Source organism: Drosophila gunungcola (genome assembly GCF_025200985.1).
Source record: "Drosophila gunungcola strain Sukarami chromosome 2R unlocalized genomic scaffold, Dgunungcola_SK_2 000006F, whole genome shotgun sequence".
Taxonomy (NCBI): domain Eukaryota; kingdom Metazoa; phylum Arthropoda; class Insecta; order Diptera; family Drosophilidae; genus Drosophila; species Drosophila gunungcola.
The window spans coordinates 2,391,126-2,404,874 of NW_026453168.1; the positions used below are offsets into that span (position 1 = coordinate 2,391,126).

The window sequence follows — 13,749 nt, forward strand, 5'->3', positions numbered from 1 at the left end:
CGCTTGTGTTTTAACATAGATTTCGCCTTTGCTTTATTTGGCTTGGCTTTTGTTTAATTTTAGCCCGCTCCGAACACTTTTTGCTGACATGTTGTCCAATGTCATGTTGTCGGTGACATTAGAGCCGGGAGTTCTAGTGCCGAAGAGAGCTTGTCTGGCCACACACACAAGCCCCAGCCTGCCCGATCATACACCCCAGATATGACAAATTTAATTAAGGTTAATTTTCAGTTCGCCTTTTCATTTTTTACCCGCCCGCAGTTCAGTTCACATAACATTTTCAACCGATAGTAGACTGTCTGCAGGGTGCAAGAGGGTATTCTGGGTTGAAAGCTTAGGTTTTTGCGAGGTTTTTTACTTGTCGACTTCAAGCAATGAGGCAAACTACTTTTATTCCACTTAATGCAAACATAAATATCAACTCAATTTCAAATCTGATTAGTATAACAGTGTTCTGGAAAACTTCACCGCTTGGGATATTTTTGTGCTAGTTGTATTTCCCGGATCGATCATCGATCAGAATTTTCCAAATTTCGTTCAAGTCTTTCTATAAAAGAGGGCGCCACTCACTCGCAGCTGCCTGCACTGCCCGCACTGCCCGCTAGATGGCTGCGTCCTACTTCACAGTACTCTACAGGGTGTTCCCAATTTGGGCTTCAATGGAATTGCAAAGGTTCTCGACTGGCTGCTTTATCTGAAATTGCCAATCGAAGGCAATGCAATGCAGTTTGACGGCAGGAGAAGGAGAAGGAGAAGGGCTGTGTGAAAAGGTCAAAGGCATTCGATTAACTTTAATTTGCGCGGCTCTTTTCGCTCCGTATGTATGGTATACCATTTTATACTATACTATATATTCCCTCCATTGTTCCACGGCTGTTGATTTAGTTAGCGGGCTCCGTAGTTCAGGTGTGCCCCTTGCATGCGGCGTGAAAGCCAAACCTTCTCCTCGAGACCGAATCTCCTCGATGCGAGAGTCTTCCCTGCGCATCTCCGCGATGATGTGCCTCCTAGACGATTTACAATGCCCGAACTGCGCTTTGATTTATGCCAACTGCGGTCATGTCATAGTTCAGTTCGGCGCAGGCATTGTTGCAATGTCAGGGGGCGGGGTCTAACGGTGGGGCCATCGCAGCACTCACATTCCCCAAAAATACCTATTCCGATTTACACCGAAAAGGAAACCGTTTCTATACATGTTTAAAATAAAGTCAACAATTTTAAGTTCATTTATTTGATATTTACTTGGTAGCAGAAACACTTAAGTTTTTTTCCGCTTTAAGCAGCGCTCAAAAATCCTAAGTTTAATTCGTAAGTAAACAAGACAATCGATGTATTTAAATGTATTAAAAAGCAACTTTAATGTAGTATTTTTATTTTTTTCCACACAAATCTGTTTTTGGGCCAAGCTCTAATTGCAGTTGTCCGAGGCACGCGTCGGACAAACGAAAATGTCACTGCCACAGGAGAACGGCGGGCTGAAGTTTGGCCAAATTGATAGCCAAATTTGGCGGCCAGGTGACGTGACGTTGCTCTCGGCCAAGTGGGCGGGGTAGCCGCTCATAATATATACACAGTCAATGCTGGCCAGCAATCGAATGCCGTTCGAGAGACTCGGCTAGTCTGACAGTTAGTTGAAATTAATTTGCACAGCCAGGCAAAATAATTTACGATCTGCACTGAGGCCGAGTAAATTGAGGTGGACCCGAAGATGTGGGCAGGTTTATGGCTGCAACTTTTCATATGCTCATTGCCCGGCGCGTGACATATCACGAAATTCTGTTAACGGCTCTTTCGATTCGAACTGGAAGCCGTCAATTAGCTGTAGGTACATCAACCGAACACGTCTACCGATATTTAATCGGGGGACCTGTTCGACAAGCTGAGAAAATTTAAATTTCGGTGGAGGTAATCAAGCAAAATCGATCCTAGCCATAATCGAATTGAAACTGAAATTCAGTTTTCGATTGTGTTAGTGCGAAATCTCCTGCAAGCCAATTTGTCTTTTTAAACGAGCTTTTATATCGCACAAATGGTATACCAAAAATTTTGCTATTATCTTTAAAATGTTTGATGATTTAACGAATAACATTTTATTTATTTTAAAAGTCTGCTTAAACTGTAATAAAAACATTCCCATATGCAAATAATGAAATGGTTAAGGGACTTTGAATATTTTTTTAAACAGCTGAAATAGATTAACATACTTTATATTTAATGCTGCTCATAGTTTGATTTTTATATTGCTTGTTGGAATACATTTTATATGTTTTTTTGTATTTTGTATTTTTTTTTTGTATTCACATTTATCTAGCTGATCTGCAAAGCTCTTGAGGTATGTTCTGAGCAGCGCTGGTGAGCATGTTAATTGCGGACCGGCAGCTACTTGCCTCGCTCCGATTTGCAGCTGGGCGCTCACAAATCTTGTCACCGGCGATACGGCGATGCAAATATCTACGCAGCATGCAACCCGTCAACTGGAGGCTGCGTCGGCGACATTCATTTCTCATTTGATCTTTATCGCCTGGCAACATGCAAACAAGCGGGCCGATGGGCACCGCCTCCCCAGCCACTCCCACCGCCCCCAGAAGTCCTTGGACAGACCTGATATCCGCACTGATTGTAATCGAGATTGGCTTTTTGCAAGCGCCCGGCTGCCAAACCGATTTGTGGTCTGGCCTGGAAAACTGTTTCGCCCAGCGACATTTCAAGGCTTTCTGGCCACCACCGAATCACAGCAACTGCTCCCCCGTTTTCGCCGTATTTCAATTTGCCAGCTTATAATTTCCTCTGGGTTTCTCATTAGCGGACCGCGATTCGGATGGCCAACCAGGCCCCAGATGCCGAAAGTAGGTCGGGTCGCTTCACTAAATTGTGGGACACGCACCTACTCAGACACCTTGGCGGCGTTTTGCTATTTTCAGCTATTGCCAGCTGACTTTTCGCCCGGACAATTTAGACACAGACAATGGATGGGTGTAAATCATGTTTGCACTGCTCGCTGTCTATCTGTCTGCCTGTCTGGTGCTGGCTTTTGGCCCAGACTTGACTTGACTTTACTTGACTTGTGGTCAATGGCTTGTACATAATGGCTGCCCCAAACCACAACTACAATCGCCTCTTTGGGGCATTTGCAAACAATGACATTATGCTGACGTTTATTAATCGCATTTGCGAAATTAATGTCGTGACATTTTCGGTTTAATGTAGTTGTAATAAATAAATGCGCCGTTTACCCATAGACTAGCCGAGAAACACAATAAATATGTATGGAATAAAAAATCAATACAATGGTCGCAAATACAATTGTCGAAAAGACAGGCGGCAGACACCAGACGGCTGTCAGTGGTCCAGATTATGTAACACCAATTTGCATATAACAAATGAGGCCAGCGGTCGCTACTGATTTTGTTTTCCAATATTTAAAAAAAAATTGTAGAGCCGGTCTTAAAAAAAGTATTTTCACGAAAAATAATTTAATTTAATTTCTTTATATTAGAAAACAATAAGTTTCTTTATAAAGAGTTATTTGTGGACTTTGCTCCTGGAATTACTTTCTAAATTAAAAAAAAAAAATAATTCTTCAAATAAAAAAAAACTACTACACATTACCCCAGATGGGACTCGAACCCACAATCCCCGGCTTAGGAGGCCGATGCCTTATCCATTAGGCCACTGGGGCATGTGTTTCTGGTTGTCAGAATGTTTATATGAAGCCAAGGCCCCCGAGAACAAGCAAAACAAAAACGAACTAAAAATAGACTTTTATCGGTTAAATTTTTGTGGCGAAGCAACTGTTTAAATAAACTGTTTTTTTTTGCGCGGAAACAAAACAAGGTGGACAAACATTTTGAGCTAGACATTTGGGTTAAGTTTACTCAGCAGCACAAGTGTTTCTCGTTGATAACGAAAGTTGTTGTTTTATATAATTACATTATTTATTACTTTACTCTTGAATTTAAAAAAAAAATTAAAATAAAATCAATCACAATGTATGTTCTTCTTGATTTAGCGCAATAAGGGAAATGTATCAACACAGGTAGCAAAATGGTTTATTTCCACCCCATAAAAAATTCAATAAGTGAATACGTTTTTTTCCCCCATCTGGATATTTCGATTGCCTGCTGTGACGTAGAACTGACTCATGCTTTTCAACCCTGAGCTGAAAATAGCATTCGGCCAGCCGGTAGCACATGCCCCAGTGGCCTAATGGATAAGGCATCGGCCTCCTAAGCCGGGGATTGTGGGTTCGAGTCCCATCTGGGGTAAAGTGAAGTACTTTTTTTTTAAACTATTACTATTGTGCTTCATATTTTTATAAACCTTTTTCAATTGGTTTTTCTTTAGTATATGATTTTAAGATCTGTGTTTTATGTAATTAATTTCAGAAGGAATTATAATTCTGGTCAATAGTTTTTAACGTAGTGAAGAGGTCATTCCCGACCATATAAAGTAAATATATGCTTGAGAACTCGTTTAGGAAACTAAGACATAATTTGACTACGCTTGTTAATAATTGATGCTACTTAAAATTGGATAAGAAGCAGAGTTTACTACTAATGCAAAGAATGTTTAGAAATTCGACTTGGGTTTCGGTGAAAGTGGAGAACAGTTTCACAAGCTTTTGGAAGTGCTTCATCAAACTAGATTATCTGTGTGCCGCTCCCAGATGTCAAGACCCAAGCCAAACATAAACCATGAAAAGTCGTCACAGCAGTTGACATTTCGCTGTGCCATTCCACTTAATTTAACAACTTTACGAGTGCCAGCCATCGTCTTCAAATATCGTTTTCAGGCATTTTCACCCCGGCTCTTAAATGGCAATCAACTCTCTGATGAGTTGTCAAAAATGCCGTCACCTGGCATTAGGTGGATGCACCAGTGGGCGTGCGAGGGTGTGGGCTTGGCCTGGCTTCGTAGGAAATCCATCCACTTTAAAAGTTTGCCAAAAATTGCGGCTCATAATTTCACTTTCGCTATCTGAAATATGCATGGTCGTAAAATTTGCCAACGCCGACCAAATGGCCACCCAGGGATTCGAGGATGCACATGCCATCGTCGGAATGGGACTGGGTCTAGGTTGGTGCGAGTTGGTTGGTGGGTGGTGGTTAAATGGAAGCCTCGGCCATAAGCATTAAAATTGCATACAGGCTGGGAGGCGAAAAAAAAAAACACTAAAAAATAAAACTGTGCCTCGCATAGTTTCATTTGCTTTACGATTCAGCAAAACTTTAGCTGAGGATGCGCCAAAGTTAGGACCAGGGTATCTGAGGAGGGATAAGGCAGTCTCATCATTAATGTAAATTCATTGTTTCATGGAGGGGGCCGCGATGGCGGAGCTCTTCTGCCTGCATTATAACAATTCATACTGAATTTTTGATACGAATCCAACTTTCCCACGTACGCATAATCCATTAAGTGGGAACTGGGTGCTTAGACTTTCAGATACCTTTGATTTCGTTTTGAATTACTAAATTACACCCAAATGTAATAATGTATGAACACGAAATGCTTCTCAATAAAAATACAATCATTTATTTTTTTTTTTTGTAAGACTAATGGGACTTAAGACATTCATTTATTTATTTAATCCGATGTATATAAATTTGAGCAAAAGATCATCTAATAATTAACTTAAAAAAAAAATTTAAAAATGAGTTTTTTAATCTGTTTTTTTTTTCTAAATCTGAAGAAGTTTTAATGCAACCACTGAAATGATGCAACATTTGTACTTACTTTGTTGTAGCCACATCTTTCACTTGGATATATTTTACAATGGGGCTGCCAAAACATACCCATTATGTGCAAGGACTCCCGCAGCTATTAGAAAAAATTCCTCTTGCCCTATACGCTCCACCTCAGCGTAAAAACTTTTCCGCAGAATTAATGGCAAGGGTACTTTAGCACCCCACGGAAACTAGGCCAAAGTCTGGGACGTCGAGTAGAGGGGATACTTGGAGCGAGGATATGGAACGGGGCTGGAGAACGCTGGTAGGAGATGGAAAGGGGAAGGCATTCTGTGGGGTTTATGGAATGCATTGCTCCGCAGATTGCATTTGTTGCGTTTTACTTAATTGAAAAAGGCCAGCAATGTGGGGGAAGGCCGTAAAAGGACAGTATCGCTGTCCTTAGCCCTCTATGGGCTGCCTGCGCACTTCATAAAGCTGACAGGGCCCGGACCGAACCGGACCGGACCGGACCGGCTAGGCTAGGCTATAAAAGAACATGACCAAAGCGGGCGTCGAGGAGACAAACAAACACCAAAATAGACCGCCAACGGACCGCCGCAAACGGGCTGAAGCTGCACAAAACCCAAATAAAAAAACAAAAACAATAATAAAAAAACAGAAACATGCCAGGCAAACCGGCCATTGCATCCAAAGCATCTGCAACAAGCAACGGCAAACAAACAAACAAACGACGAGCGGCAAAAATTATCTACTCAGATTATGTCGAGATTAATTACATACGCTGAGCGCCATTGTCTTGTCAATAAATTGTCGTTGTCGTCGACGTCGCCTGGCATCGTGTGGCCTAAAGATAAGAGGGCCTCCGACGCCGACTACCGAAATGTTAACTGGCTTTTCTTTTCTTCTCCCATATTTTTTTTCTCCTTGCCAATTTTCTGTTTTGCCATTTTTTGCCATTTTTTGCCGCTTTTCGGCTGATGCTGTCAAAATTGCTTGCTCAACCCGTGAGCTGCAGCCAAGCCCCTCGTCCTCGGCTAATTAATTTAGAAATGTTGCCAACATCAGGCCCAAGCCCACCAAAGGGAGCGCCACATGGTATGGGCCATCGCCAGCGGGCAGGCATATAATAATGAAATGATATGGGTTTAATCCGGCGATAAGCATCGTGCCGCATCTCTCTAAGCCAAAGTGCTCGCCAAGTGCGCGTAAATTAATTGGCCACAAAGCGGCTGCCATTGCCATGCAGTTTCCCGGCTCAGAAGACCGCCGGCCAGGTTTATGTGGCTCCGACTTTGGCACTCGCTTTGGCTTTGGCTTCGACTTTGGCCAGGGGCCACTGCTAAATTTAGAGCATGTAAAGCGCCAAATGGCCGATGTAAATTTCAAGCGGCAATGCCGTCTTGGCTCTGCTCAGAGGGTTAGGAGCGGACGAATGATAGCCCACGAGCATGGGCAGGGCTAATTAGAATGGATAACACGATATTGGCAGCGCTGCACCTGGAAAATACTGCCCAGCATAACTCCAGATGAGTGTTTGGCCGTGTAGAAGATGTGATTCGAGATTGCGGTGCCCGGAAAATGTATTTCCATGGGGAGAAAATAAACTACTTCATCAGAAATAAACAAGACTTGAAATATACCAACAAACTTTAATGTTATTTATTAACATTTTACTGCTCTTGCTGAGTTGCCATAATGATAACCGAAACATGTGTACTTAGAAGTAGTGAAAATCATAGTTTCACCAATTTTATTTTAAAACATGTCGCAAGTTATTGACTTTATATTTAATGTTCATTTGCTCGTCTCTTATACATTTCTATGATTTGTTGTGACCTAATTGTTGTAAAATTCTAAAAAAAAATATCCGCCAATTCTAAGAGGCCCTTGGCATCAAGCTAATAATCTTGTTGTGAATTTGATCACATTTTCATTGTCATACATGGATTTCTGGAATCGCAAACCCTTTGGGGATTCATCATACAGGCCTGAGAAGCCCGCGGACTCATTGGGAAGGCTGGGAAATTGACCCTTAAACGAAAACCTTTCCAGGTTTGCTTTTAGGGCGTTGTAATGATACTCAACGACTCAGATTCTGAAGGTCTGTTTCGGCCACATCATAGACCCGAGCTCTATATTCCATAATGTTGGCATGCAGTTTCCTTAACTTCTCGCCATAGCTTTGATTCAATTTTGGTTGGCCACTTATGATTGTTAGGAAAGACCTAGACAAACCGGTCCAAACCTCAGTGTATCCATTTTTGCCACGCGCAAACCAGATAACAAAAAAACACTTGGACAGGAGTTCCGGATGGCGCTCTTTCAGGATTATGGCTGACCATCATCCTTTCAGTAAGCCCTCAGCCGGGGCTGCAGATACTCCTCGGTTAGCCAGGTGGGTAGCATTGTTGGTGTCTGGCGGTCTGTCGTTTTACTGTAGACTTAGCTCTGGGTCCCACGTTTATTTTTGAACAAAATTTAAAGTTATCAGCGCAAACTATAGAGGCATTTATACCAGCAACAACATAGATTCCGCGATAAGATTTGTTATGTGAATTCGTGTGCTGGTAAGTAGTAGATAACACAAATAAGGCTGCCATTCAAATTATACAAGGTCAAGCTGATAAGTCAGTCTCATTTCCGTTCTCAAACATTTGGTTGTGACGAATTCATCACTGTGGGCAAGGTAAAATCATTTAGTTTTTGTTAGTAACAAAAATATAAACAAATATTTTTAAAACTTAATCAAAATGTATTTATTTGTTTGTTTTTAATTTACAGTTTTTAAAACAGTTAAGCTACAAAGACGGAAAAAATATGAAGACTAGTTATTTCTTGCAAAGGACTAATTGGACAAATTTTAAAATATATATTTTTTTTATTACGCACATTTGTTGATCAAACATTTTGCAGTTTAAAGATGCGATCGTCACGAATTTTTTTTTACCTCATTGAGATATGTTTTGGTAATCAATCTATGTTTGTATAAATCATATATGTTGATTGATGTCATTAAATTGTTCTTATCTCAGATCACGTTCAAACATTTAAAAAATTGAATTGTCATGAAATATTACTCTAGAAAGATTCCACAATTTTATGTTCATTAAAATAATCTAAAAGGCGTGTTAGATAACATTTTTATTTTGCGTACTTCACCAGAACTGGTAATATTTGAAATCTATCAACAAGCCTAGAAGCATGCTAGAAAATTGGATTTAATTATTACCCTTTAGATTTAAATGTTATGTATATATATGCATATAATTTAAAGACAAGAAATTATTAATAGGCGGATGGTGACAATGGTTTAGAGCAAGTCTCTTAGCTATAAGGCTATACATTTCGCACTTGCGATCTAGTGGCTTAGCAATGCTAATTTAATTAACAAATATTTACTGGCGCATTACTCATCATTAATAACACATGCCCAGGGGGTGGAATGTCCCTTAACTCTCCAAAACCGAGTGCATTTCTGCGCCCACTCCGACCCCTAAATAATTATTTATAATTAAAGATCTTGCTGAGCCACTGCTTCGGTTGCCGAAATGTATGCATTACTGCCAACGACAGGAATATAAACAAACAGTCGTACATTTGGGACTTACAAGCAAAGTGTGTGACGATGACAACTGCAAGGTGAAAGTTAACAGGTTCTCTTTACTCTGTTTGTTTGTTGCGGAGTTTTCCTAAGCTGTGCATATAGAAATTCCATTACTAGGGAAATCATTTCGAAAGTGCATCTGAGATGTTGTTAGTTTGCTGTTGATACTGGCGCACTGTGAGGAAAATTTAGTTATTTATTATATATAAATAGAGATTGTAAATCAAGCTGTAAAAGTTTATCAAATCCAAAAGCCTTTCGGGGATGCCACAGAAATCTTTGTGTTTATAGATTTCCCATGACAGTTTTAGACCGATAATAATATGTATGATTTACTTTCATTTACTTAAGCTTTATAAGTTTTACATCCTTATTTTTGTAACAATTATAATCTTATAAAGATTATAAAATCTTATAAAATTTCAAAATAAACAATTTTTTAGTTATGACTATTTTTGTACTCTGCAGTGCCATCTGTGGACAGTGTGGTAAAGTTTTGAGGCCTTCAAACTATTTGCAAGCCACGCACTCGATCCACCCACTCACACATCCGAAGGCACGTAATTTCCCTGGCGGGCAACGGTACTTTGGCCATAGTGACGCCATTTTGCTGGCGGCCATTTTTCCTCAGCCACTTCCGTCGTCGCGTGCCACCTGAATAATTGATGCCGCGATGGGCTGTGATGGGTTAAGGGCTGATCCAGCGACTGAGTCGCTATTAATGAGTTGCCACTGTCTATATGCATAATGTATAAAATGTATGGCCATACCAGCACGGCCCACCCTCGACGCAGTTGACAAATAAGCGCTTAAGTAATTTGCCACCGTTTGCTGGCGAAGTGGGGGCCTCACGAGTGAATATTAAATAAATTTTCCAGTTATTGCCTGCGTCTGTGCCTCAACGGGTTAACCGAAGACTGGCGACGGGCTCTGCATTCAACTTGTAATTAATGTCAAATATTTACACATTTGCCGGAGATCAAAGGTCTGCCAGCGAGTCTCTCAGCAGCCGGGCTAATTAAATGAGTATTTATATTTAAATTACACAAAACTACTTAAAGGCTTTTTACTCCCCCTAAGCCAGAGGCGAAGGAAGCTGATTGGGCGGCAGTGGGTAGATTTTTCCTTAGAACAGCTGGCGGCTCTGAAAATCTTTGCCATCGCAGAAGGGCGAAAAATCAACCCTTTGCCGGGTAAGCCATATGATGGGTGTAGCTTATTTTCTGACGAATAACTTGAAATAAATGTCTCTTAATTAGAGTGAATTAGTGAGTGAGGGCTAGCTATATTCAATGTTTTGTTATTATACAAAAAAAGCTTTTGAGCTCCATTTAAAATAATGACCAGCGCTAATAAATTCTTCAAGCATAAACTCTTGAATAAAATGGCTAATAGTATTTACTTTTATCTTTTAATAAACTAAACTAAAGTTTGGGAATAGTGAAAGCAGAAAACTCTTTTGCAGGATCGTTAGAATTGAGGGACACAACTTATTGAAATATTTTTAATGCTGATTGAGAGCTCTTTGCAAGTTCTTTATAACCGTCAAAATATTAACGTTAAGCCAAAGTCGCTCTATCGGTATGAATTTTACTGCTAATTTCGCTAAACTTATCCCTTTTACTTGCTGCTCATGCCGAAAACTTTGCCTGTCGAGAATATGCACAAAGTCGGAAGGTGAACTTGCCTCCATAACTTGCCTCGTCCTTGGCTGGCAATTTGTCGCACAATTTGGTCGGCATTCAATTTGCTTCGAACTGGCAAACTCGCTCGTCAAAGGCTTTCAGCTTGTTAGCGTTGCACTCGATTGAAGGCATTCAAATGTGAGTGGGCCAGCAGAGGGTTAAAGGCGGGGGTGGGCAGGAAGGTGTTAAGGTTGCTGCTGCACTTTTGAAAATGCAGTCGCGCCCTAGCGGAGACAAGAACCAAACGGTGCAACCAGTTCCAAGCTCGCAGCAGCTCGTGTGTGATATTCGGCATACGACATGTGGGAAATGCGTGTGCTCTGCAATCTTGGTTTTTCCGGCGACCAGACTCCGTGTCCGTGTCCGGCTTTCGGCTCCGGCTCTCGGTTCTCCAGTTCTCCGGTTCTTCACTGCTCCGGTTTGCCGGTGCTGTTGCGGCTCTGTTAGCGGTGGCCGTAGCGGAAATGTTATGGCGCACACGAGATGCATTTTGTAACCCAATTTCCTACTTCCGGTGTCTTTTCGGCAGTGGCCACCCACTGCACCACCCACAGCACCACCCACCGCCCGCTGAGAGTCGTGAGCACGTGGGAGAGTGAGCGGAAATGAGCTTGGCTGGAAAATAAACCCACTGGCTCTCGCACACATGGGAGCTTTTCCACATATGCCGGAGTCGGAAAATTCCGAGCTGCTTCGTGGAGCTTTTCCCAAGCTTTTTGCATTTGCATTTCGCCAGCTTTACGCCCCCACGTTCTGAGACCCCCTTTCCACCCATCCTTTGTATTTCTTTTTTTTTGTTCTCGCCATTTAAGCCGGTGTGCAGCTGTTTCGGCCAGTTGACGTATTGTAATGCCGGCAGTCGTGTTGCCACTTTGATTGATTGGGTAATGAAGTTATTAGATAGGTGTGATTGTCAGGCCGCGCGAGATTTCGATTTGCAGTGTGTGGCAGCGGCGAATTAAGTGCCTCATTAGATTGTTATGATAGGTGTGTGGCAATGTGGGCGGCGCTGCAATACGCGAAATCCAATTAATATGCAAACGAACGAGTCATTAAGTCGTAAACTTGGCTTGTTTTTCCCACGATTTATGGAGGTTATTAAAGGGTTTTCGAATAGCCCCGAGCGCATGGCAATGGAAATAAAGCAATAGATTTTAAATTGTAAACAATACATAAGCTTCAACCCATTCTTTCGGAGCTAAATTTCCTCATCGATTTCAATATAAATAAATAAATTTGTAATATTTTATGTAACCGATGATGTTTAAACACATTTCTTATTAATAAAATTGTTTGATAATGTATACATTAAATAATTAACAATAATTTGAAATGGAAACTTAATCTACAATTTTAAAATGTAAATTTTCTTAACTTGTTAACTTATCTTATTATATGCTTATATATATATTTAATACAAATTTATTACCTACAATGTTTTTTTGTATCCGTAGGTTATAAAAAACATCGTACTTTAATGACATCCATATTTTAACGAGGAAAAAATGTGGTATCCATTATTATTTTGTAGTCTAAGCAACTTTCAAATGTACCTCATATAAAGAAATAGCCCATTAGTTTCATAACTTAGTTATATATATTTAAATTGAAGGAAAATTAGTCACTACAATGTTGACAATATCATTTAGGTATATTTGTTTTCCGGAGGTTATATAAAACTTTGTACTTTAATGGCATCTATGAACTTATAAATGGCTAAACTTTCTCCGAAAAAAGACAAAGTGGTATCCACTATTGTTTTGCAATCTAAGAAACTTTCAAATTTGGCTCAGATAAAGTAGCACCACCGCTGTGGAACGCATTCCCAGCAATTTCACCAGATAGACTAGAGCAATCCAATTCCGGGATAGAAAATATGATAACGGCCATGGCCGCTTGTCACTAATGCTGACAAGGTCACATTGTCAACGTCAGTGCGCGTGCGTAAACCAATAAAATTTGTCCAAAACGGCCAAGACAATAGCCAAATAAACAAAGGCCAAGCGAGGGGCTGCCGCTACTGGCGTATAGTGCAGCGGTAATGGGGCAGTTACATACATATATACACATGCAGCCGCAGCTAAACTGGCTTTAATGATTCAATCCCAAATATGGGTGTCAATAAGTTAACAGACAGACAACGTTGCACTTGCCGCGGCCAAAAGCGCGCTCTTGGCCAAAAGGAGGAGCAGATGACTTGGAGCTGGAGCTGAAGCTGGAGATGGTGCTGGACTTGGGCCTGGAGGTGAATCTGGAGGCAGACCAGTCAAGTGACTGTGGTCTGGGGGCCCCTGACCGGACCCAGACATCGCCTGCTCGCCGCAGAAATTATGAAATGCATTTAATTTTGTTGCACACTTTTTGTGCGGTCCGGTGGATTCAGTTGCTCAGCGTCCCAGCTCTTTGGGTCTTTGGTAAATCTATAAAAATTCCATTGACCATAATTTAAGCCGTTGGCATCGGACTTGGACTTGGCCGTGCTCCTGGTCTCTCTCGGACTGACTGTTTAAGGAAGCAAATGTTTCCGTGCAGCTGCCAACTGGTTGACAACTGGTGTGGACCTGTGTTTTATGTGCCATCGACTGTTGCTGCTGCTGCTGCTGCTGCAGTCGGGCTTATATTGCAATCTGTCCGCAATCATGTCACATCGTTCTGCAACTGGTTCTGGCCAGAGATCTCCCTCTTTCTGCCCCCAAACCTGCCCATCTAATGAGCTTCGAGGGCGTTGCAGCGTTGAGGGCCTTCATATAAAATGTTTATGGCTGGCAGGATG

General features: G+C 41.3%; 2 non-coding genes across 2 annotated transcripts; one reads left to right on the plus strand and one right to left on the minus strand.

Annotated features, from left to right (window-relative positions):
* Positions 1-3,606: 3,606 nt before the first annotated feature.
* Trnar-ccu (transfer RNA arginine (anticodon CCU)) lies at positions 3,607-3,679 on the minus strand. The gene has a single exon. It is a non-coding gene; the product is annotated as a tRNA-Arg (tRNA).
* Positions 3,680-4,192: 513 nt separating this feature from the next.
* Trnar-ccu (transfer RNA arginine (anticodon CCU)) lies at positions 4,193-4,265 on the plus strand. The gene has a single exon. It is a non-coding gene; the product is annotated as a tRNA-Arg (tRNA).
* Positions 4,266-13,749: the final 9,484 nt, after the last annotated feature.